The sequence below is a fragment of the Macrobrachium nipponense genome, chromosome 15, assembly GCF_015104395.2.
Source record: "Macrobrachium nipponense isolate FS-2020 chromosome 15, ASM1510439v2, whole genome shotgun sequence".
NCBI classification, from domain to species: Eukaryota; Metazoa; Arthropoda; class Malacostraca; order Decapoda; family Palaemonidae; genus Macrobrachium; species Macrobrachium nipponense.
Window position 1 is genome coordinate 12,720,418 of NC_087208.1, and position 25,403 is coordinate 12,745,820.

The following is a 25,403-nucleotide window of genomic DNA, read 5'->3' on the forward strand; positions in this document are numbered from 1 at the left end:
TTTTGTTTTAGAAATTAATACAACATAAAATGAAGTTTTTTTTTATGACTGGTGTTTTTTAAATCATTTAAAATATCGTCTAAAAGTAACACAATGAATTTAAATAAACAGTTTAAAAATGATACATTTGGATACAATATTTTGGGAGTTTTGCCTTCTTTTTTTATGACTTATTTTGATATCAAAATCATGTAAAAACACGCCCAGAAGGGGACAATGAAAGTTTTCAAAAATACAACATTTATTATAATTTTGCATTCGATTTAATTTTTGACTTCTGTTTCCATAATCATTTCGAAAACGACCTAAATCAGGACAATGACTATAACATAAATGAACGGTTTAAAAAAAAATTATTATTAGAACTAAAATTTTTGGCAGTTTTTCACCCCATTTTGATAACTAATTATAAAATCGCATAAAAAGGACAAAAAAAATGAGACTAAAATCCTTATATTGAATTTATATACAATATTTTTTGTTGCATCTTTTTGATAAGTGATTTTTAGCTTTTGTGTAAATTTTAATGTTATATTCATTTTCATATTTTTTATTAAGTTATTTTTAAAATTTTTTAAAATAATCAGTTTTCATCGAAATAAGGGCGAAAATTCTTAAAATACTGTATTTATTCCGTTCCCGCCCCCCCCCCCCGCTTTTTTTATTTTTTTTTTTTTAGCGAATTTTTATATTGAATTAACAAAAAAAATGCCAAAATAAAAAAGGAAAAATACTCAATAATATTGTGCACGAATTTATTTAGAGTTATGATTTTTTTTAAACATTTACGTTCTATTTCTAGGCGATTTTAAAATAATTTTTGAAATAAAAATCAGTCATCAAAAAGAGGGAAAAGCTATCAAAGTTAGTGAATTCAATTTAAATTTATTTTTTAACCGATTTTAATTTTTGATATATTGTCTTATTTTAGTCAATTTTCTAAAATGATTTTTGAAACATATATCATCCATCAAAAAATAGGAATAAATTCCCAAACATATTGTACAAAAACTAAAAATACCTTTAAAAATTATTTTTGCAATAGAAATCTGTCATCAAAAACATAAGAAAATTTTAACCGATTTTGGAGTGATTTTTGAAACAATACATCAAAAAGATAGAAAATTTCAAAAAAAAAATTACGTACTAAAATGAAATATATTTAAAGATTTTTTTAAAATCTCTTATTCTTGTTTCTCCATTTCCTTTCATTTTTTAGGCGATTTTTATGATGAGTTTTTGAACAAGAAACTGCCAACAACACATTGAATAAGACTCATATGTTTTGTGTAATAATTGATATATTGTCCTATTTTAGGCGATTTTCCATATGATTTTTGAAATCATTTGGAAAAAAAAAATCAGTTATGAAAAAGAAGGAAAAAATCCTAAAAACTATCATATTGGAAATTATTTATTATTTAGCTGTTTTTTCTCTGTTATATTTATTATCCAATACTTATGCAATTATTAAAGTGATATTTGAAACAAGAGCAAATCTAACAAGAATATTGCATCTTAATTGAAATATTTTTTTAGCTTTTTTCTTTTTGATTTTTGTCTTTTCCGTCGATTTTTCTAATAATTTTTTCTATAAAAAATCAGCTAATAAAAAGGGTAAAAAAAAAAACTGTCATAAATATTGTTAAAAAATTGAAATAATTGTTAAAATTTTTGGTTACATTCTTTTTAATCGATAGTTTAAATATTTTTGGAAAAAAAATCAGTTACAAAATGGAAGGCGAAACTACCAAAATTACTGTATTCAAATTAAATTATTTATTAAACTTATTTTTGTTTTAGATTCAGTGTCCTATTTTTAGGCAATTTTTTCAAATGTTCTGTTAAACAAAACTAGTCTCAATAAGCGCTAAGAATATTGTATTTATTTTGATATATTTTTTTTTAAAGCTTATTTTAAGAGCATTTTTCTATTTATTATTTGAAACAAACTAATGTGCTAAAAATTTAAATATTTTCGGGGTATTCTCATTTTATAAATAAAAAAATAATAAATAATAAAATTAATAAAACCAATAAAAAATAAAAAAAAATAAACTAAAAATAAATACATAACATTAAATAAATAAATAACAAATAAATATACAAATAAATAAATAGAAGTAAAATAAATAAAATGAAAAAATAAATAAAAAGTAAAGTAATAAATAGAAATAAATTGAATAAAAATTATATAAATAAATAAATAAATCAAAAAATAAATTGAAATCATAAATAAATATATAAATAAATAAATAAAATCATTAATATAATTCAATAAAATAAAAAAACAAAATATAAAAATAAATAAATAATAAATGAATAGAAAATTTTTTAAATAGAAAATTAAAAAAATCAATCAATCAGTCAATCAAATGTATAACTATTATTATATAATAATAATAGTCAAAAATATTAAAAAATACGTTGTTTAAAAAAAATAATAAAAAGTTAAATGAATAAAAATAATAACTAGATAAAAAAAAAAAAAATAAGTATATACAAAATAAATAAATAAATAGAAGATAATGAATGAAAATGAAATAGATAAAAAAATCGAAATAATTATTTAAAAATAAATAATAAATAAATAGAAATAAATAAACAAATAAAACAAAATAATAAATAAAAATATACAAATAAATAAAAAATATTGGATAAATAAAAATAGATAAATAAATAGATACAAAAAAAATAAATACATAAATACAAATTAAAAAATATTTATGAACAAAAATAATTAATAAATAAAAAATAAAAATAAATGTATAAATAAATAAAAAAAAATGAATGAGTATAAATAAATGTATAATAATTAGAGTAAAATATCTAAATATAGATATGGGAATAAAACTAATAGAGAATAAATAAATAATAAAAGTAAACAAATAAATAAATATAGATAAATAAATAAATAATAAATATAAATCATAAATAAATGAATGAAAATAAAAAAAATTAAGAAACCAAAATAAATAAATAAATAAACAAATAAAAATTAATAAATAAATAATAATAAAAAAACAAATAAATGAAAATAAATATATATAAATAAAAATCAATATATAAATGACAAATAAATAAAAATAAATAAAAACAAATAAATAAATAGAATAAATAAAAACAGTAAAAAAATGGATAAAATGAAAATAAAATAGAATAATAAAATAAAATGAATAAATAAATATATAAATAAATATTGAACAAATAAAAAATAAATAAATTAAAATTAATTAAATAATTAAATAAATAAAAATAAAAAAATAATAAATTCATTTCCTATGTATTTTTATTTATTTATTTATTTTTATTTATTTATTTATTTTTATTTATTTTTAGTTATCTTTATTTATTTTTTTATTTTTTTATTTTATTTATTTGTATCAATTGTTATTTATTTATTTTTATTTATTCAGTTTTAATTTATTTATTTTTATTATTTATTTATATATTATTTATTTCAATTTGTTTATTTGTATTTAATCTTTTTTATATTTATTTATTTATTTATTTTTTTATTTATTTATTTTTCTTTTTATTTATTTTTATTGATTTTATTTTATTTATTTTATTTATGTTTATGTTTAGTTATTTTTAATTATTTATTTTGATTTATTTAATTCTATTTATTTATTTTATTTATTAATTCTTTATTTATTTATTTATTTTATTTATTTATTCATTATTTTATTTTTATTTTTATTTCTTTTTATTTTTATTTATTTATTTATTAATTTCTATTTATTTATTTATTTCTATTTTATTATTTTTATCAATATACCTTTTTATTTATTTATTTGTTTTTTATTTATTTTTTATATTTTTATTTATTTTTATTTATTTGTTTATTTTTTTTATTTATTTATATTTATTTATTATTTAATTCATTTCTTTCTTTATTTATTTATTTAATTTTATTTATTTATTTTTTTTTATTTAATTCATTTTTGTTGTTAGTTTTTTTATTATATATTTTTATTTATTTCATTCATTTATTTTTTTTTTTATTTCTTTATTATTACATTTATTTATTTTCTTTATCTATTTATTTATTTTTATTTATTTATTTATTTCTATTTATTTATATCTATTTTATTTTTTTTATTTATTTTTCTTTTTTATTTATTTATTTTTAATTTATCTATTAATTTTATTTATTTAGTTATTTAATTATTTATTTATATTTTTTATTCTTTTTTATTATTATTTTATTTATTTATTTATTCATTTATTTTAATTTATATATTTATTTTAAATTTTCTCATTTATTTATTTCTATTATTATTTTTAATTTATTTAATTATTTTATTAATTTTATTTTTATTTATTTGTTTTTATTTATTTACTTTTTTATTTATTTATTTTTGATGTATTTTATTTTTTATTTTTTTTTTTTTATTTTTATTTTTTTATTTTTTTATATATTATCTTTATTTATCATTTTATTTTTTTTTTTTATTTTTTTTATATTATTTATCTTTATTTATCTATTTTTATTTTCTTATTTTTATTAATTATATTTTTATTTATTATTTATTTTTATCATTTATTGCTAATTTTTGTTTTTATTTTTATTTATTAATTTATCTATTTAATTTATTCATTTTGTATTTTTATTTATTTATTTATTTATTTATTTTTTATTTAATTTAATTATTTTTATTATTTATTTATTTTAAGTTATTTATTTTCATATTTTATTTATTTTTTTTTTTATTTTTTATCTTTTATCTATTTATTTTTATTTATTTTTCAATTTATTTACTTCTATTTATTTATTTTTTATATTTATTTTACTTTAATTAATAATTTATATTTTTATTTATTTACTTTTTTATTTGTTTATTTTTATTTATTTTTATTTTTATTTTTTTCTTATTATATTTTATTTTTTCATTTTTTATATTTATTTATTTATTTTTTTATTTATTTTTTCTTTATTTTTTATTTATTTTTATTTGTTTATTTTTATTATTTTTATAAATATTTATTTATCTATTTTAATTTATTTATTTTTTATTTATTTATTTTTATTTAGTTTTTTTTTTTTTTTTATTTACTTATTCTTATTTATTTTTTTTATATCTATTTATATTTTTTTTTGGGGAAAAGTTTTTTTTATTTTTATTATTTTTTATTTATTATTATGCATTTTTATTTAATTTTATTATTTATTTATTTTTGTTTATTTATCTTTATTTACTAATTTATTTTTATTCGTATTTTTATTCATTCATTTTTATTTTTATTTTTTATTTTTATTTATTATTTTTATTCACTTATTTATTTGTATTTATTTATTTTTATTTATTTGTTTTTATTTATTTATTGATTTATTTATTTTTTATTTATTTTTATTTATTTTTTTTTTATTTTTTTCATTTTTTTTATTTATTTTTATTTATCTCTTTTATTATTTTTTATTTATTTTTAATTTTTATTTTTATTTTTTTTTTTTCAATTTATTTTTTTAGTAGTTTTATTTATTTTTAGTTATTTATTTGTATTTATTTATTTTTATTTATCTTTATTTTTAAATATTTTATTTTAAATTTTTTAATTTTTTATTTTTATATATTATTTTTATTTATTTATTTTTCATTTATTTCATTTATATATTTTTTATTTATTTAATATATTTTTATTTATTTTATTTTTTTATATTTATTTATTTTTATTAATTTATTATTTATTTTTATTTTTTCATTTATTTACTTTTATTTATTCATTTTTATTTATTATTTTTATTTATTTTTATTTATCTATTTTTTATTTTTTTTTTTTTTTTATTTTTCTATTTATTTATTTATTTATTTTATTTATTTATTTTTATATATTTATTTTTAATTATTGATTTTTTATTCATTTTTATTTATTTATTTTTATTTAATTATCTAACAATTTTTATTTATTTATTTTTATCTTTTTTTATTTTTTTTATTTATTTATTTTTTATTTTTTTATTTATCCTTTATTTATTTTATTTTTATTTATTTGTTATTCATTTTATTTATTTAAGTATATATTTATTTAATATTTTTTTATTTATTTTAATTTTTTTGTATTTATTTCTTCATTTTATTTTTCTTTTTTTTATTTATTTTATTTATTTTTTATTTATTTTATTTATTTATTATTTATTTATTAATTTATTTATTTATTTATTTTTATTTATTTTTTATTTATTTATTTTTATTTTGTTTTTTTATCTATTTATTTTTTAAATCAAATTATTTTCTATTTTCTATTTATTTTTATTTTGTTTTTATTTTTTATTTTTATTTTATTTATTTTTTATTTTTAATTCTTTTTCATTTATTTATATTTTTTTTTGATTTATTTATTTATTTCTTTATTTTATTTTTTCTATTTTTTATTTATTTTTCTTATTTTTTTTATTTTTTTATTTTTTATTTATTTTCTTTATTTTATTTTTTTTTAATTTTTTTTAATTTTTAGTTTTTATTTATTTTTATTTATTTTTTATTTATTTTTTATTGTTTATTTATTATTTTATTTTATTTATTTATTTATTTATTTATTTTGTTTATTTATTTATTTATTTATTTGATTTCATTTATTTTCATTTATTTTTTAATAGTATTTTTTATTTTTATTGTTATCTTTATTTTATTTTTTTATTTTTATTTTTATTTATTTAATTTATTTTTATTTTTTATTTATTGTTTATTTTTTATTTTCATTTATTCATTTTTATCTTTTAATTATTATTATTTATTTATTTATTTCTATTTATTTATATTTTGTTTTTTATTTATTTATTTATTTATATTTATTTATTTTTAATTATTGATTTTTTATTCATTTTGATTTATTTTAATTTTTTATTTTTATTTTCTTATTAATAATTTTTTTTTTATTTTCTTTTATTTTTTATTTTTATTTATACTCATTTATTTTTATTTATATATTTTCATTATTATTTAATTACGTTTATTTATTTTTATTTTTATATTTATTTATTTATTTTATTTTTTTAATTATTTATTTATTTTTTATATTTTTATTCCAACATTTTTGTTTTATTATTTTTCCTTTATTTTTCTTTTTATTTATTTTTTATTTTTTTTTTTTATTTTTGTTTTTTTCATTTTATTATTTTTTTATTTTTTTAATTTATTTATTTATTTATTTGTTTTCTTTTTAGAGTTTTTTTATTTATTTTTTTATTTTTTTATTTTTTTTATTTATTTTTTTTATTATTTTTTATCGTATTTATTTATTTATTTTCAATATATTTATTTTTATTTATTATTTTTATTTTTATTTTTTATTTATTTATTTATTTATTTATTTTTTATTTTTTATTTTTTTTTTTATTTACTTTTATTTATTTATTTAATTTTTTATTTATTTTTTCATTTATTTCAATTTATATATTTTTATTTATTTATATTTATTTATTTTAGTTTATTTTATTTATTTTTATTTATTCATTTATTTATTTTATTTTTTATTGTTTTATTCATTTACTTTTATTTATTCATTTTTATTTCTTTTATTTATTTTTTATTTATTTATTTTTAGTTATATTTATTCTATTTTGTTTATTTATTTATTTATTTAGTTATTTATTATTTTTTTAATTTTTTTTAATTATTGATTTTTAAATCAAATTTTTATTTATTTATTTTTATTTTATTTAATTATTTCTCAATTTTTAATTGTTTTTATCCTATTTATTTTTTTATTTATCTATTCATTTATTTTTATTTATATATTTTATTATTATTTATTTATTTATTTTACTTTTTATTTTATTTATCTATTTATTTTATTTTTTTTAATTATTTATTTTATTTATTTTTGTTTTTTATTCTATTTTTTGTTTTATTTATCATTTATATTTCTTTTTATTTTATTTTTTTATTTTTTTTTTATTTTTTTTATTTTCATTTATTTATTTATTTATTTTAATTTATTTATTTATTTATTTTGTTTATTTTTTTTAATTTTTTTAATTTATTTATTTTTATTTATCTATTTATTCTTTTTTTTAATCAATTTAATTTATCGATTTTTTATTTATTTCTATTTATTTTATATTTTTATTTATTTTATTTTTTTAACTTTTTTATTATTTTATTTTTATTTTTATTTATTTATTTGGGTTTATTATTTTTATTTTTTTTTACATTTTTATTCATTTTTATTTTATTTATTTATCTATTTTCATTTATTTATTTTTATATAATTTTAGTTATTTATTTTCATTTATTTATTTATTTTTACTTATAATTTTAACTTAATATTTATTTTATTTTATTTATTTATTTATTTATTTAATTTAATTATTTATTTTATTTTTGATTTTTATTATTTATTTTTATTTTATTTACTATTTTTATTTATTATTTTATTTATTTATTTTTCTTTATTATTTATTATTTTTATTTTGTTAATTAATATCTTTTTATTTATTTATCTTAATTAATTAATTTATTTATTTATTTATTTTATTTATTTCTTTTTTATTTTTATTTAACTTTATTTATTTTTATTTTATATTTTTATTATTTATTTATTGTTTTTTTATTATTATTTATCAAATTTTTTATTTAATTTTATTTTTATTTATTTATTTATTTTTGATTTATTTTATTTATTTATATATTCATTTTTATTTATTTCATTTCATATATTCGTTATTCCATTTTTTTTTTTTCTAAAAATTTTATTTTTTTAAATTTTTTTTTTTTTTTATTTATTTATCTATTTCATTTATTTATCATTTTATTTTTACTCATTTATTTTTCATTGTTTATTTAATTTAATTTATTAATTTATTTATTTATTTATTTTTTATTTTTATTTACCTATTTATTTGTTTTTTATTTCATTAATTTTATTTATTTATATCATTTATTTATTTTATTTCTATATATTGATTATTTATTTATTTTTATTTTTCTATTTTTTTACTTTTTTATGTTATTCTTTTTATTATTTTTCTTTTTATTTTTCATTTTTTATTATTTATTTACTTTTTTATTTTATATTTTTATTTTATTTTTTTCATTTTTATTTTATTTATTTTTATTTATTTATTTTTTAATTTATTATTTTTATTTATTTATTTCATTTATTTATTTTCTATTCTTTTTTTATTATTTTATTTATTTTAGTCATTTATTTATATTTTAATTTGATTTATTAAAATTTTCATTTGTTTAATTTATTTTTTATTTATTTATTTTTTAAGTTATTTTTTTATTTTTATTTTTTTAATTTTTTATTTTTTTTATTTATTGGGGATTTATTTAATTTATTTTATTTTTTTATTTTTTAATTTCACTTTTTATTTTTATTTAATTTTTATTTATTTTTATTTTTTTTATTTTTTTTTGGGTTTTCAATTTTTATCTATTGTTTTGTCATATTTATTTATTTGATTGTTTTTATTTAATTTAATTTTGGGATTGTTTACTTATTTATTATTTATTTAGTTTTTCTATGTTTATTATTTATTTTTTCATTTATTTTTCAATTTTTTTATTTAATTTATTTTTATTTATTTATTATTAGTTTATTTTATTTATTTATATTTCAATTCATTTAATTTATTTATTTATTTATTTTTAATTTTTTTTTATTTATTTCATTTATCATTTACTTTTTTTTCTATTTTTTTTTTATTTTCATTTATATTATTTGTTATTTATTTATATATTTTAGTTATTTATTTTTATTTATGTTTTTATTTTTTATTTTTATATATATTTATTTTTATTTTTTATGTAAATTTTCATTTTTTATTTTTATTTCTTTTTTATTTATTTATTTTTATTTATTTATTTTTTTATTTTTATTTATTTTTATCTATTTTTATTTATGTATTTATTTTGTTTTTTATTTATTTATTGTTTTATTTTATTTATTTATATTCATTTACTTATTTTTATGTATCTTTTTTATTTATTTATTTTTATTTTTTATTATTGCTTTTTTATTATTTTTTTATTCTTATGGCATTTATTTTCATTTTTTTACTTTTATTTTTATTTTATTCATTTTTATTTTTATTTAGTTTCTTTATAGGTCATTCGTTTTATGAAATGTTTTATTTTTTATTGTTTTTTTTTTTATTTTTATTTATTTATTTTTTACTGATTTTTTTTATGATTTATTTCATTTACTTTTTATAGTTATTTTAATTTATTTTTATTCAATTTTTATTTTATTTATTTATTTTATTTTTATTTATATTATTTATTTAGTTATTTATTTTCATTTCATTTTTTTATTTTTATTTTTTCTTTTTTTATTTAATTTATTTATTCTTTATTTATTTTTTTTATTTATGTTTATTTTAATCAGTTTGTATTTTTTTCATTTTTATTTACTTTATTTATTTATATTTATTTATTTTTAAAATTTCGATTCATAAATTTTTTTATGTATTTTATTTATTTATTTTTAATTATTGTTTATTTGAGCAATTTTGCATTTCTATCTTTTTTTATTTTATTTTTATTATTTTTTATTTTATTTATTTTTTTTATTTATTATATTTATTTATTTTTTCTTATTTTTATTTATTTATTTATTTTTATTCATTTATTTATTCAGTTTTTATTTATATTTATTGATTTTTGATTATTTACATTTGTTTATTTTTATTTATTTATTATTTATTTTTAGTTTTCCTTTATTTTTTTTTTTTTTTTTCCTTTTTTTTTTTTTTTTTTTTTTTTTTTTTTTTTTTCTTTTTTTTTTTTCTTTTTTTTTTTTTTTTTAACTTTTTTTTTTTTTTTTTTTTTTTTTTTTCTTTGTTTCTTTCCTTTTTTTATTTATTTATTTATTTATTTTTTTTACTTTATTATGTTTTATTATTTTTTTTTATTTTATTTTAGTTTATTTTTTTTATTTTAGGCATTTTTTTTTATTTTTTTTATTTATTTATTTCTATCTATTTATTTATTTTATTTTTATTTATTTTGTTATTTAATTTATTTTATTATGGGGGGGTTTATTTTTTTTTCATTATTCTTATTTATTTATTTTTTTTTATTTTTATCTATTTCAATTTTTTCTTTATTCATTTTATTTATTTATTTTTAAATTTTTTTAAAATTTCAAAATTCGTTTATTTTTCTTTCTTTTTTTTATTTTCAACTTTAGGTTATTTATGTATTTTTCTAATTAAATATTTGGTTATTTATTTTATTTTGTTTTATTTTTTATCTATTTATTTTAATAATTTTTACTTTTATTGTTTATTTATTTATTTTTTATTGGGTTTTCAATATTTTTATTTCTTTTTATATATTTATTTATTATTTATTTTGTTTTAATTATTATTTAAATTTCTATTTATTAATTATATTCATTTACTTATTTTTATTTATCTTTTTTTATTTATTTTATTATTTTTTATTTATTTATTTTTCTTTTTTTTATTTCTATTATTTATTTATTCATTTTTAACTTTTTAATTGATTTATTTATTTGTTTATTTTTTTTTTATTTATTTAGTTTTTCATTCGTTTTATTTTATTTTATTTATTTATTTATTTTAATTTATTTTTACTTTTGATTTTTTATATTTCAACTTTATTTATTTTTTTATTTATTTATTTATTTTTTATGTTTAATTCATTTTCATTTTTATTTTATTTTTATTTTTATTTTTATTTTATTTATTTATTTAGTTATTTATTTATTGTTCATTTCATTTTTTTATTTTTTCTTTGTTTTTTTTTATTTATTTATTTTATTGTTTATTTATTTGATTTTATTTTATAAATTTTTTTTTTTTTATTTTTATTCGTTTATTTTTTTTTATTTAATTTAAATTTTCGTTTTATTCTTTTTTATTTATTTATTTTATTTCATTTTGGTTATTTATTTATTATTTATTTTTATTTTTTTCATTTATTTTTATTTTATCTTTTATTATTTATTTGATTTGATTTATTATTTATATTTTCATTTCTTTATTTTTTTCTTTTTTATTTATTTATTTATTTTTTTAATTTTTTATTTATTTTTTTATTTCGTTTATTTTCAATTTTCTTTTTTTTATTCAATTTATTTTATTTATTTGTTTTACTTTAATTTATTTTATTTTATATTTTTTATTTATTTTTATTCTATTTTTTTATTTTTTGTTTTTATTTTTATTTATTTATTTTTATTTTTATTTATTTATGTTTAAATCATTATATCTTTTTATTTATTTATTTTATTTTATTTTTATTTATTTTTTAGTTTTGTTTTTAAATTATTTATTTATTTTCTTTTATTTTTCATTTATTTATTTTCATTTACATTTTTTATTTATTTCTTTTTTATTATTTATTTATATTTAATTGATTTTTGATTTATTTTCATTTGTTTTATTTATTTTTATTTTATTTATTTATTTTTTTTATTTTTATTTTTATTTATTTTTTTTTTTATTTATTTATTTTATATTTATTTATTTATTTTTTTTTATTCAATCTTTATTTTTTTTATTTAATTTCTTTCTATCTATTTATTTATTTTTATTTTTTCATTTGTTTATTTGATTTATTTTATTATTTATTTTTTTCATTTATTATTATTTATTTATTTTTATTTCTTTTTTATCTATTTCATTTCTTTTATTTCATTTATTTATTTAAATTTATTTTTAAAATTTGGTTTATTTTTCTTCTTTTTTTTTATTTCAATTTATTTATTTATTTATTCTATTAAATATTTTGGTTCTTTATTTTATTTATTTATCTAATTTATTTTTATAATTATTTATTTAATTTTTATTTATTTATTTTGTTTAAATATTATTTTTTATCTATTTTTATTTATTTATTATTTTGTTTTAATTTATTTATTAATTTTATTTATTTATATATCATTTACTTATTTTTATTTATCTTTATTTAGTTTATTATTTTTTTTATTTTTTATTTTTTTTTTATTCTTTTTATTTATTTATGTTTTTTACTATTTTTTATTTATTTTTTATTTTTATTTATTTTTATTATTTATTCTTTTTTATCTTTAAATTTTTTTATTTTTTTTATTTATTTTTTATTTTTACTGATTTTTTTATTTTTTTTATTTATTTTATTTATTTATTATTTATTAATTTAATTTTTATCATTTATTTTTATTTTTTATTATTTTTATTTATTTTATTTTTATTTAGTTATTTATTTTTATTTTCATTCATTTATTTTTTCTTTTTATTTATTTCTTTATTAATTTTTTATTTATTTATGTTTATTTTTAATTATTAGTATTTTTTCATTTTTATTTATTTATTTTTATTTATATTTTCTTTTATAGATAAATTTTTTTTATGTAATTTTTATTTATTTATTTTTATTATTTATTTCCTATTTTCTTATCGTTTTTTATTATTATTTATTTATTTTTATTTATTTATTTATTTTATATATTTATTTATTTCTTATTTTTATTTATTTTTTATTTTTTATTTTATTTATTTATTTCATTTATATTTTCTTGTTGATTTATTTTCATTTGTTTATTTTATTTTTATTTATTTATTTTTTAATTTTATTTTTTATTTATTTATTTATTTTTTTTTTATTTATTTATCTTTCTTTATTTATTTATTTTTATTTTTAATCGTTTTTTTTATTAATTTATTTCTTTTGATCTATTTATTTTTTTTATTTTTTATTTTCTTTGTTTATTTAATTTTTTATTTTATTATTTATTTTTTTTCATTTGATTCTTTATTTATTTTATTTTTAATTTCTTTATCTATTTCAATTTCTTTATTCATTTATTTTATTTAAATTTGTTTTTAAATTTCGTTTATTTATCTTTTCTTTTTTTATTTTTAAATTTATTTATTTTTATTTGTTCTAATTAAATATTTTTTTGGTTATTTATTTTATTTATTATCTATTTATTTTTAATATTTTATTTATTATTAATTCATTAATTTTTATTTATTTATTTATTTTTTTATTCATTTATTTATATCGTTTCATTTTTATTATTTAATTTTTTTTTATTTATTTTTTTATTATTTTTCATTCTTATGATTAATTCATTTTGATTTTTATTTTTAATTTTTTTTATTTATTTTTATTTAATTCCTTATTTATTTATTTACTTTTATTTTTCATTTTAATTTATTTAAATGGGTTTACTTTTATTTGTTTATAGTTGCTATTTACTTTTTAATTTTTTTTATTTATTTAATTTATTTATTTTTAATCTATATATTTTATTTATTCTTTTTATTTATTTATTTTTATTTATTTTCTATTTTTCATTATTTATTTTTCTATTTATTTATTCATTATTATTTTTTTTTATTCAATTTATTTGTTATTCATTTTCATTTATTGTTTTGAAACTAGTCCTAAACTAAATATTTTTTGTCTTTTTGTTATTGGATTCTTATAATGAATTTAGACACAAAAATCTGGCATCAAAAGATGGAAATAAACCTAAAAATTGTGTACCAAAATTGAAACTTTTTGTTAAGAGCTTTAATATCACTCTTATTGACCTAAATTGTTTTTTAAAAGATTTTTAAAACAATAATCACACATTCAAAGGAGGATGAAACGCGCCAAATATTTCATTTAAATCGATATATATTCAATTTCATTTTTTTTCTTAATTTTTATAATGATTTTTGAAACAAAGTTAGGCCACCAAAAAGACAAAAACCTCAAAAATACTGTGCAGAAACTGAAATATTTCTTAAAACTTTTTAAGCTACATTAATTCACCCAAAAAGAGTGGACAATTAAAAAATTAAATAATTATTTTAACATGATTATTTGAAAGTCATTCCTCTTTTTGATGGATGATTTTTGCTTCAAAATTCATTTAGAAAATTTCTAAAAATAGAGAAAGTTGGAATTAAAAGCAGTTTATAAAAGATTTAATTTGAATCCAATATTTTGATAGTTTTGCCCGGTTTTTAATAACTGATTTTATTTCAAAAATTATTCCAAAACTAAACTAAAATTTGGGCAATAAATGTAACATAAAATCATTTAGCAAATAGATAAATTTTTTGCACAATATTTGTTGGAGTTTTTACCTTCTTTATTTTATCCGTTTTTTGTATCAAAAATCAATTTAGAATAGCCTGAAATCAAATAAAAAAATCACATTTCAATTCATATACGAAACTTTTAAGATTTTTTAAACATTGATTTGTCTTTAAAGAGTCATTTAAAAAATCGGCTAAAAATAGGGCATTAAATTTATCATAAAATGGTTTTAATTATATAATTTTTTGCTAAATATTTCTCTTCATCTTAGCGGTTTTCTGTTTCAGTCATTATAAAAATACTCTTAAAAAAAGTAAAAATCCAAAACAGTAAAAGGCTTAAAAAATTTCAGTTTAAATGGGTTTCTTGCCCTTCTTTTTTATAGATGATTTTTGTTTAAAAATTATATCAAAAATTTCTTTAGGATCATGAATGTAACATAAAACGTTAAAAAATTTTAAAATTTTAGTACCAAATTTTCGAAACTTTTTCAGTTTTTTTTTATATTTTTATTAAAATGATTATTTAAAAAACGGCTACATTTCAAAAAGTAATTTGATTTGAATACAATATTTAAAGGATTTTCCCTCACTTTTTGATGACTGATTTTTATTTTAGAAATTAATACAACATAAAATTTTTGAAGGTTATTTTTTGATGACTGGTGTTTTTTAAATCATTTAAAATATCGTCTAAAAGTAACACAATGAATTTAAAATAAACAGAGTTTAAAAATGATACAGTTTGGATACAATATTTTGGGATTTTTGCCTTTTTATTTATGTCTGATTTTGATACCGAAAATCATGTAAAAACACGCCTAAGAAGGGGACAATGAAAGTTTTAAAATAATTTCAATTTTTGCATAGTATTTTTGAGTTTTTCCTCTTTTTGTTGGCGGATTTTTGTTTAAAAAACTATTACAAATATTGCTTTAAAAAGAAACCTAAGAAAGCTTCAAAAATATTTCAATTTTACTATAAATAGTGTATATGAATAAAAAAAGGACAAAATAAGAGACCTAAAAAGCTTTAAAAATGATTTCAATTTATATATAATATTTTACCACACATAGTGCATTAAAATTATAAAAAGACAAAAAAGATACCTTTAAAAGCCTTAAATATTTCAATTTAGATACAATATTTTACCATAAATTAAAATATATTTGTTTAACATTTTTATACATTAATTGTCAAAATTTATGCGATTTTCAAATGATTTAAACGCAGTTTAAAAAAGAATTTAATTCGAATACAATATTTTTAATAAATTTATCGTATTTTAGGACTAATTTTTATTTCAGAAATTATTTAAAAATTGGCTTAAAATAGGGCAATGAATAGCACATAAAAATTTAAAACATATATCAATTTTTGAGTTTTTCTCCCTTTGCTAACTTAGCTGTTTGTTGATAAAAATTAATTAGAAAAGCAACTAAAAAAATTAGTGAAAGACAAAAACATTTAAACATATTCTAAATTAAATACAATATTTCTTTTTAGATTATGACCTCTTTTTTGTCTCAAAAGGTTTTTAAAAATCACGTATATATATATATATATATATATATATATATATATATATATATATATATATATATATATATATATATATATATATATATATATATATATATATATGACTGGTAACAATGTTCTGTAACAACAGAATTCCATCTAATAAAAGGAGCCCATAAAAACACACCAAAATATAGAGAAAAAGTACTATATTTCAGAGACTGCTGTCTCCCTCTTCAGGTAGATGAATGAGAAAAGTTTACAGAAAAGGTGGTATTTATACCAAGAGGTCCATCCACAAACAAGCCAATTTAAGTCACCCCCGCTGATAATCTTCCTTTAATCTTCTTAAGGGTTGGTTGAATGAAGAGGTTGTCGATCGTGTCCGAAATCCATGCTCCTTTTGAGATGTTCATTACCTGCCTCTCTTTTATTAAGGCCGATTCCATCATTTGACTCTTGTACCGGCAGTTGCTGCTATAAATTACACGTGACAAATTCCAGTTTATTCTATGGTTATGTTCATTTATATGGTTGAAAATAGCAGAGTTCTGTTGTCCATACCTAACTGACCGTTTGTGTTGTATTAATCTCTGGGGAAGGGATTTACCTGTAAATCCGATGTAAGATTGGTCACAGTCCTGGCATGGGATTTCGTATACCCCAGAGTCCTTTGGAGATGCCTTTTGTTGGACGTTAATCAGGGATTTGGCTAAGGTGTTTGGGTAAGTAAATACAAAAGGGTTCGATTTTCCGAAGGGATTGGTTATTCTCTTAATCGTGTCCAGGTGGGGAATTATTATTTTATTGTTGGGTGTATCTCTGGTCTTGTCTTTAGGGGGTCGGTAGAAAATTACGTTTGCTTTGTGAATTGCTTTCTCAATTATATGGTCAGGATATTTTAAAGACGAAAGTTACTTGCGAATTAGTTCAAATTTGAACTAATTCGCAAGCAACTTTCGTCTTTAAAATATCCTGACCATATAATTGAGAAAGCAATTCACAAAGCAAACGTAATTTTCTACCGACCCCCTAAAGACAAGACCAGAGATACACCCAACAATAAAATAATAATTCCCCACCTGGACACGATTAAGAGAATAACCAATCCCTTCGGAAAATCGAACCCTTTTGTATTTACTTACCCAAACACCTTAGCCAAATCCCTGATTAACGTCCAACAAAAGGCATCTCCAAAGGACTGGGGGCTGGGTATACGAAATCCCATGCCAGGACTGTGACCAATCTTACATCGGATTTACAGGTAAATCCCTTCCCCAGAGATTAATACAACACAAACGGTCAGTTAGGTATGGACAACAGAACTCTGCTATTTTCAACCATATAAATGAACATAACCATAGAATAAACTGGAATTTGTCACGTGTAATTTATAGCAGCAACTGCCGGTACAAGAGTCAAATGATGGAATCGGCCTTATAAAAGAGAGGCAGGTAATGAACATCTCAAAAGGAGCATGGATTTCGGACACGATCGACAACCTCTTCATTCAACCAACCCTTAAGAAGATTAAAGGAAGATTATCAGCGGGGGTGACTTAAATTGGCTTGTTTGTGGATGGACCTCTTGGTATAAATACCACCTTTTCTGTAAACTTTTCTCATTCATCTACCTGAAGAGGGAGACAGCAGTCTCTGAAATATAGTACTTTTTTCTCTATATTTTGGTGTTTTTATGGGCTCCTTTTATTAGTATATATATATATATATATATATATATATATATATATATATATATATATATATATATATATATATATATATGAAAATAAATGTAACTTCAAGAGTTTAAAACAATTTAAGTACAAAATCTTAAAGTTTTTTTTTCATCTTTTTCATACATTTTTGTTTGGGCGTTTTACCCTCTCTTTGGTGACTAATTTTTATTTCAAAAATCAATTAGAATATCGCCTAAATTTTTAGTAGATTGATTAATGTAACATGAAAATAATAAAAAATATCTAAATTTTACCACTTACTTTTGTGGCTGTTTTCTGTTTCAATTAATTATTATAAAAATTCTCCAAAAAAAATAGTTGAAAAAATGAAACAGGGAAAAGCTCTAAAAATATGTAATTTTAAATGCAATATCTTTGGGCTTATTGGTTCCCTTTTTGGGAGTTGTGCCCTCTTATTTGGTGACATAGTGAAAAATATCGTATTTAAATTGAAAGATAAAAAAATCGTTTTCTTCACCCACCCCCCTTTTTCAGGCTATTCTTATATTTATTTTTGATACAAAAATCCGCCAAAATAAAGGAGGTACAAACTCTCAAAAATATTATGCAAAAATTTATATATTTCTTAAATGATTTTGTTACATTTATTGCCCGAATTTCAGGTGTTTTTTGAAATAATTTTCAAAATAAAAATCAGTCATTAAAAATCAGGCAAAATATTAAAAATATTAGATTCAAATTAAACCTTTTACAAACTGCTTATAATTTGAAGTTCATTGTCTTAATTTTAGCAAATTTTCTAAAGGATTTTTGAAGCTAAAATCATCTATCACAAAGAGGAATGAATTTCAAATAGACATGTTAAAATAATTATTTAATTTTTGGATTGTACACTCATTTTTATGACTGATTTTTTTTCAAATATAACTATAAAAATCGCCTAGAATGGGACAAGAAATATTGCATAAAAAGTTTTAATAAATATTCCAGTTTTTGCACAATATTTTTAGGTTTTTGTCTTTTTGTTTCAAAAATCATCATAAAAATGCTAAAAACAAAATTAAACTGAAAAAATCATTAAATATATATCAATTTAAATGAAATATTTAACTTATTAATCACACATAATATATAAAAAACACATTCCAATAAGAAAAATTGACAAATCCACAAAAAATCACTTAAATATAAAAATGGATAAATGCACAAAGACCACTTCAAAAGGAATAAACACAGAACATAAAAATTTGCAATGTGTAAAAATTAAATTGTTTCAACAAACCACTGTAAATATGTTTATAAATTGCAACTTAAAACTTGTAATAACACATTACTTTGGTACCAATTATGTTTCTGCTGCAGCTAGCTCCAAAATTCACTATATTAAAAAAAATCACCATGTTCCAAAAAATGCGGTGTTACACACTTGTACAATGTTTGTTCAGATTCCACAATAAGTAATATTGAATGAATCTAAGAAAAACGAAATGTAAAATTTAAGAGTGACCAATCACTAAGTATAAAATCTTTATGTTAATGTGAAATAAAAAATCTCTCGCACGGAAGAGAGAGAGCGAGGGAGAGAGAGAGGGGGGGAGATAATTATCTCCTTACGCCACGTTTCAAATCTCAGAATAAAATATCTGCTCTCTCTTCGTATGGCAAGTGGCCAGCGGATCTCGTCTAAAATGGTTGGGTGAACGATTTGGGAACAAGAGAAAGTTACTATCGTAAAAATTCTTCTTTCAAAACAATAAGTAGAGAGAAAGTGGGATTACAATTATAAATAACATTTATTATTACATGATTTAAGACAATAAAAGTCTTTTAAAGTAAAAGATATGATTATAAAAGTTTTTTGTTTAAAAAAAGAAAAATAATTAAAACCACGCAGCTGCAAGCGGTGACAGCTATTTTCCTGCTTTGAACAGACAATGCCATTTTCTCTTTCTTCTCACATTCTACGTTATTCTTAACTTTTAAATTATGTTATGCGAAATCTGAACATACATTATTAGAACATACTAACTCTAAGCAAAATAAGGAATCTGAAAATGTTGCAAACAATTTTACAACACTTCATACAGTTGCATATAAGTATATTCTTATAATGTGAGTTTCGTAATGCAATTATGGTTCTGGTAATACAATTAATTCCCCTCAGAAACTATGTATAATGTTGTGAAATGTATATTTTTGTGTTCAGATTCCCATATTTAAAGATAACATGTTTAAGTAGTGTAAGATTTCATTTTGAATCATACGTAAGGCAAAGAGAGAGAGAAGGTAGGAGGGTAAGCCTCAAGAGAAGGTTGTTATCACAACTTGAAAATGCTTTAGCCCACTAATTTTTTATTGTTCTAAGCGGTCCCGTGATGAACACAATTGAACTATTCATCTACGTACGCGAACGCGTAAGGAACTCCCAAGACGGCATCAGAATCCTTCGGGAATCTTCCATGCAACTGTATCATTTTATGTTTACTTGCAGTAATTAAAGATTCTATTGCTAGGAAACCATTTAATATCTCTAATAAATTAACTCTTATCTCTTTCAATTTGTCAAAAGAGGACTTTTTGACTCGTAAGTAGTTAACTGTGAATTGGAAAATTCCATGACATAACTGAGATGACGTAATGTGTTCTCGTCTCGAACTTGTATGCTCAACAGCACCCATATGCCCATACGCATATGGAGATAGAAAAGACTTTATTCATTCCACTCTTGGGATCTTGGGTGTTAGGGAGACCAGTGTGTGTTTGTGTGCCTCTCTCCCTCTCCCTCTCACTTGCTAGCGCACGCAACGTAACTCATGTTTTTGTATAAATCGGTCACTCAATATTACTAGCTCTGTGAAATTTCTAAGTAACATATGTGTTGTTTGTGGAATCTGAGGATAGTGTTATTACTATTTTTGTGAAGGCGCCCACGAAAGTGTTTAAGATTGTAAAAGGCCTTTCAGTGAGAAGTTGCAACTAGTTTGAAGGTAATTTACAAAGATTTTGGAGTGCACTTCAAGGTTTTCATTTTACAGTGTTTGGATAAAATTATTATTATTTTTTTTGCATTTTTTTGTCCTTTTGATAGGTCTATTTTATATGCTTAATGTCTGTACTGTCAAAGCTTTTATTGTTTTTCATATTATTGTTTGTGTATTCTCTTCATTTCGTTTAATGAGATTGAATAATTTTTTTATTGTATAAATGTTTAAATCTAACACAAGTGAATTAATTTGCATTTAATTAAGTTTCTATTCAAATTTTATTATTGCTTTATAATTTGAAATAATTGATTTTCTTGATAAACTTTGATTTAATTTTGTTTAATAATTAATTCAAGAAATAATTAAACTTTTGTTTTCAAGTAATAACAATTTCAATGAGATTGTGAATTTCACTTATAAATTTTGAATTTAGAAAATTTTTATGAGTGTATCATTTATCACCAGTAGTATATTTGATTTTTGTTTAGGTAGTGATATAGAGTGGTAATTGTGCTGTTTTCCCCAAGTGAATTAGAACCAGGGAAATACTTAGATTAAAAATTGTTGAAGGAGTGATGCCTTTCAATTATGATTACCTCACATCTATTTTGATGAACTTAGTCGGATTGCTCTCCTGATTGTTAAGTTCTATACATGATCACTGTTACCATTAGAGTATTCAGTTGTTTGGTATTTGTGATGAAAGTTCAGATGTCTGGCTGTAGTGAGGTAACTAGTAACCAGGTACTTGATCAAATTGTGCCCCAAGTATAAAAGGTGTCCCAGACCCAGGATTAAAAGAGTCTCTTGCTCTAACAAGTACAAAATGATAAGTGTAGTAACCAGATGCTTGGCACTCTGTGTTAACAAGTATTAATGGTGTCCAGACCCAGGTACTCTGCACTTCGTCACAATATATATATATATATATATATATAATATATATATATATATATACTATATCATATATATATATATATATATATAGATAGTGTGTGTGCATGTATGTACGTATGTGTATAATGACGATTTCTGTAAAGTTTAATTTTAGGGGAAGTCTTTTCGTTCACATCTCCATCAATATTAAACAAGTGCTGGACAAGTTATAGCTGGTCTTTGAAAACCGGGTATATATTTTTTATTCTCCTTTTGTGTGTTTGAAACGATTGTAAATGCAGAGGCAAGAGAGATAAAATACAATATAGGGAAATTAGGGAATTCTGTGTCCTTTCTTTCAGGTAGAACTAGAAAGACGCCAACAAGTCTTCATACATCGTTTTGGACTTGCTTCAACTCGGAGACCAAACTGCCACAATAATAGTACCTCTAGTACGTTTACTAATGTTATGATTATCCAATATGGACTTAAATTCATATGGAACATTTTACAAAGTTGGTAAAATGCAAAGCCAACTTCTAAAGAATAAATAATCATATGTGGAAAAGAAAAAACGGTTAAAGAATATATTAATAAATACGTATGAGATAAATATTAGCAGTGTGTCTGAGAGAGAGACCTTACCTTATACGATTGAGAGAGAGAGAGAGAGAGAGAGAGAGAGAGAGAGAGAGCGAGAGAGAGAGAGAGAGAGAGAGAGAGAGAGAGAGAGAGTTAAATTGTGCGAGGTTATCTTTCTCTGCTGGGACAGAATGCGTAAGATCATTTCCATAAGTCTCTCCCGCCGTTTCCCGGTCGCTACTTTCCGAAATTCCAACTCCCCTAAATGCGAGCACATCAGTAAGGCCTAAGTCGGTTTTAAATCCTTTCTCGTAGAGATACATCAGTCTTCTTGGTCTAATGGGGTTTTACTTTATTTGGGGCTGACAGGATTGGAGGATTTAAATCTCTTGGAAACAGCGAAGACAGGATAAGTGAGGAAATAGAAATGTAATGAGAAAAGCAGAGAGAGAGAGAGAGAGAGAGAGACCATTTTGGTCTTCATGGACAGTGAAGCCAAGGAGTCATATCGGCTCAACTGGGATTCTTTATGCACAATGAGATGTCTTTATCGAGATTCAGAGGCAACAAGCCTTGAACTTTCCTATAATCTGAGTTAACGAACATTAATAGATTAATTCACTATCATCACCGGTAAGGCCAAGTGATCTTTGATAATGTATCTTAAATAGATAGCACTAAATCTTATCTGGATATTGTTAATTTGTCATTGCCACGGCCACAACTAATAAACTAGAAAAACAAAAGGTTCTAAGAGTGTCAGCTTTATTGAAGGGGAACGGGACCATTTTTTCTTTCCTTTTTCAGACAGAAAGGTGAAAAGAAGGATAGGGGAATTGACTGGGGGGATGGGGTGGTTGTTGGGGGGAATATGGTTGAACGTTCCTCTTATCCATATTATTCCTTCCTTTTTTTATTTATTTATTTATTTTATTTAGCAATCATACTCTTTTGTTTTGTTTTAGTGCTTCCAAATCCAGTTTCTGTTTCCGTCTTCCTCTGATATTCACCTTTATGTATCATGTCTGATGTGATTTTAGAAGTAAACAGTAACGCCGTCCTCTGAGGTTCACTTAAAGAATACTTGATCACTTACGATCGGTTAATATCAGAGTTCTTTCTGTGACTCGAGAGGGAGTTCTTTTTCTCCTGTCGTTAATTGAATTATGAATGCGAACAATGAATACGGAATAGATTATTTTCAAAATTAACGTACATCTACCAGTTCCATGAAACTGTAATTAAAAGGCACAAGCCAGACTACACATAAATCGGGTAATATATCACAGTAGTCTTGCCATAGTGGATCCTTCCGCTGAAGTGCTTTCTTGACCTTCAGCTGCTAGAAGGATTCCCGTCGCATTTGTATAAGTTAAGCTCATTTTTATACCTAGTTCTTTTTTCTCCCCTCTCGCTCATGGGTATGATGTCGCCCTCCCACTGGCTTATGCTTCAAAAAAATTTTTAGACTCCAAAACGAAAATCTATTGTTGTTGAGTACCGTAACAGAAGGGACCTGCCTCTTACCGCAAAAAAAAAACAAAAAAACTTTGAACTGTGCACAGAAACATACCGGTAATTTATACAGTTAAGGAAGACTTAAGGACACGAAGCGTTCCTATTACAAATTGCAAGCGCATTGTCAATTTTCCTTCCGCCTTTTGTTGTTTAACAGTAAAATTCACAGATATGACGTATTACAATTTAACAGGAGCGAACTAAATAAGACTTTAAATTCTCTCTCTCTCTCTCTCTTGTTAACATTCAAGGTTTAATCAAATTCATCTTTCGTGCTTAATCATTAATGTTAAAATCCCGTTTTTTTTTTTTTTTTTTTTTTTTTTTTTTACTCAGCGCTAACAAGTTTGACAATCTCATCACTAAGTGCCCTGAAGCTGATCACTTTCTGAAAAATTGTCTGTATCCCTCATCATTTGCAGATATGTAGGCCTCAGCAGATCTTTGTATCTTCCTGCAAAAGGTCAAACAATTTAAAGCTTTGGAAATGTAAAATTTTCCTTTTTATCTTATTTTACTTTGGTCATTAGAATATTTCGTTGTGTGAGTAGGGAATAAGAGAGACAATAATGTCCACGAATGTTCAGATCAGCCGATCAAAACGAATTCAAATTATCAAAGACAAATTCATGAATTTTTCCGCAGCGTTAGGTAAATTCAGCTAGATATTAATCTTTAGTCGGACCCAGTTCTTGAAGATAATGTTCAAAAGCATTTTCAAGATGCGATTAAGATGAAGAATGACCTCATTGAGGTATCTCATTAATTCCTTCCGTTAATTAAGATCTTGCTTCCTCATTTCTCAAGCATCATCGGTGGCATCTCCTCATCCTTCTCCTAGAGCCTTTAATTGCGCTCTCTAAGTGATGTATGTGGAATAGGCGACTGGGGGATTACCGAAAAATATTCCTGACTTCATATATACATATACACACAGACACACACACACACACACACATATATATATATATATATATATATATATATACATCGAGCTACAATGTCCTTTAATATCTAATTCCCTCTACCTCAGAATTAATATATTTTCAAATATGCTTAACCGAAGGGGAATTTTTTCTCGATAATAGATTTGCCTGGTCCTGGGCGCGAACCCAAGAAGACATTCAAATCCAGGAACGTCAGTGAAGCTTTTACCTAACCCACCACCACGAGAGGCCCATAAGTTTATGTTGTCTCTCACCCTCAAATACCATTCGCCGCCTAGGT